This window comes from Hipposideros armiger, unplaced genomic scaffold, assembly GCF_001890085.2.
Source record: "Hipposideros armiger isolate ML-2016 unplaced genomic scaffold, ASM189008v1 scaffold_167, whole genome shotgun sequence".
Lineage (NCBI taxonomy): Eukaryota > Metazoa > Chordata > Mammalia > Chiroptera > Hipposideridae > Hipposideros > Hipposideros armiger.
The window spans coordinates 3322257-3325275 of NW_017731517.1; the positions used below are offsets into that span (position 1 = coordinate 3322257).

Genomic DNA, 3019 nt, shown 5'->3' on the forward strand with positions numbered 1-3019 from the left:
GGCCGGCCCAGTCTATGTTCCTTTTAAAGGTTGATGTAGCATGGACCTGTCAGAAGTAAACTGGGAGCTTTTCACCTTTCCTCAATGAATGTGGTGAGATAGGCTTTTACACCAGCTGGGCTCCTCTTGCAGCCACGAGGCCACGGCGGGCTCCTCGCTAGGAATGGAAAGGAGGTCTCCCATTATGATTTTTGACATCAAATGAAATCTTAAGAAAACACTGAAATCTAAGACTGAAAAACAATCTAAAATCTGAGAGAGATATCCACTGATTATATAGCAGATGGAACCAGTTAGAGACAGAGCCACCAGGGGTTTCCCTCTGATGCAGAGATTTCCCTCAAACACTGTAGAAAAATTGGCTGACACTTTAATGCATGTAGCCAGCTGCCTCTGAAGGGGCTGTGCTAACTAACAAAGTGAACAGCAGTCTTTTGTACCTCCTGTCACTCTGTCACATCAGTTCAGTCTCACACCAGTGGCCTGGGCACCAGGAGGAAGAAGGCTAACCCATTGCATTCTGGGAGCTTTGGTCCTCACAATTGATGTACTAAAGGCACATGCAGAGAGAAGCACTAAAGGCCTTGGTGGAAGAACAGCTATGATTATGATAAAGTTACTGTAATAATTGAGAGCAGACCCAGGCATAGGGGCAGGAGAAGCTGCAGTTCAGCTGCTCAGAGCAGAACTAAATGGGTGCCTTAAACAGCTGAAAATGCAATGGGGTCCTGCACCCCCGCTGGCTTTCTGGATCTAGAGTGGGGTTTAACCATCATTGGAGTGAACGTGGCTGCAGCACATGGGGATCTAACTGTAAAGAACCAAATAATAAGTATGTTAGGTTTTGTGGGTCAAAGGTTTTTTTAATTTAATTTTTATTTTTTTACTATTCTGATGTTGACATTGACATGAAAACAGCTGTAGACCATATGCAAACGATTGAGCATGTCTGTGTTCCCCCAAACTGTATCTACTTGGACACTGAAATTTGAAGTTATAAGCTTTATGTCATGAAATATTATTTATTCTTCTTGTGATTTTTTTTTCAACCATTAAAAAATGTAACAACCACTCTTAGATCATGGGCTATAGAGAAACAGGCAGTGGGCCAGATTTGGTGCATGGACTGAAGGGTGTCTATCCCTGATATAACATGGAAAATACTATATTCCTAAAGGCAAATACAATAGGGGCAATAATCGAAGATAAGATGGGGGAAAACACTTCTGCCTGCAGGTTACATGGGCTCACCTTATCCTAAAGTTGGGAAAGAAATCTTCTGGCTGGACCTTCTATTGAAGGTTTATGGAGGTAGAGGCATGGAGTTTGAGCAGACTCCTTGACAGGTGGTAATTAGTAAGTTCATGAATGTGTTTGTTATGGGAATGAATGAGAGAATAAATGAGTAAAATATGAATATGAGGAAACAGAATGTAACATGGAAGGGAGCATTTCCTCTGACAAGGACAGACAAACAGGAGAAGAAGCATTTGTCTGTGATGGAATTCCCAAGGGGAACTGTTGGGGCTGGGGCAGGTCTTCACATGCCATGAACCAGCACAGCTGTATCTGAAAGATAAAGAGGGCTACTGAAAGCTTTGAGACAGTGGATGGCATTGTTTCCTGTTCTACTATCAATGATAAACAAAGCCAGACACTGGTTAAGATGGTCGGGATAGATTTTCATCAATAATGTACTATTGCAATAGGAGAGAGTGTTCAGTGTGAACTGAACTCAACTTTGATTTGTAGAGAAGTGACTGGACGTTTTAAAGGGAGAGTGATGGAATAGGGAAGGGGGTAAGCGGGGTCCCGTAGAGTCAGGGAAATGAAAAATTGCCAAGGGTTGGTGAATATAAATGCTGACTAGCCCAGTTGTGTCTGTCAGCTGGCAATTATGGACGGTAGGAACTACCCTCCCACAGAGACTGAGAGGAGGAGGCTCCATCCTTCCTGATGCTGACATTTCAAAGGATTGCCATTCGGTCCTTGAGAAAGACACTCCTGACTTGTAGGAGATGCATGTACATCTCAAAGGGACAGAGAAGATTCACGATTGTAAGGCCATTCAGTACGTGCTTTAAGAAAGGGTGGTCTGGGGGCCGGCCGAGTGGCGCGATGGTTAAGAACTCGCTTGGGATGCCAGAGGGCCCTGGTTCGGATCCCACATATGAGGGCCAGTGACACTGCCCTNGAGGTGGAATGCCTGGATTCGATCTTTTTGACTGATGCTCTGCTGTGGTCCAAGAAGAGCTTTCTGTGCTCTTATAATAGTTTTGGCTCCCATGGGCTTCTGGCATCTAGGACTGCCTTGTAGCTCATCCAATTCTGCAAACCGTTCCGGGGATAGTGGTCTGAGCGCCTTCTCACTTCAAGATAGTTTCACCAAGAGTGTGCTCTCATTTTTCAGATCCATGGGTATCACTTTGTCTGAGGCTAAAGTTGCTATCCTCACAGAACTAATGATGGTGTTGGCATTAATGTCACTGTCACAAGCAGGCAGTCATATCAGAAGGCCTCTGGTTCAGCAGGCTTCCGGTTCAGCAGGCTTCCAGTTCAGCAGGCTTTTGGTTCACAGGCTTCCGGTTCAGCAAATGCTGTTTACAGGCAGGGACTTCACAGAACCCGATTAACCATTGTACTCAAGCATGTTTCTTGGAATGAGGTTCAAAATCATCTTCAAACAGCTTAATTTAGCAACATGGATATTCATCATCATCCCTTTCGGTCCACACGAACTGTCCCATGGGATGTGAATCTCAGTTGAACAACTTTCTAATGTCACACTCATTTCTTTGTAGGTTTGGTAGTATAGTTTTCAATCCAGCAATGGCCTGCCAACCCGTGAATAAGTTCACGTGGTCTTCAGCCTTGTAGGGTAGCATGCCATGGCTCCTGTGTTGCTCCGGCAGTTGTGAGGGTATTTTTCTTTGTAGCTGACAGGCCCTATAGATCAGTATTGTGAATAGCTTCAGTCTATGTTCCTTTTTTTTTTTTTAAGATTTTTATTGGGGAATTG

The 3019-nt window shown here is 44.3% G+C and overlaps 1 pseudogene; it reads right to left on the reverse strand.

The window, feature by feature from the left end:
• The window catches only part of LOC109387718 (origin recognition complex subunit 1-like), a 6250-nt pseudogene extending 3360 nt beyond the window's left edge, over window positions 1-2890 (reverse strand).
• Between the last annotated feature and the right edge of the window lie 129 nt (window positions 2891-3019).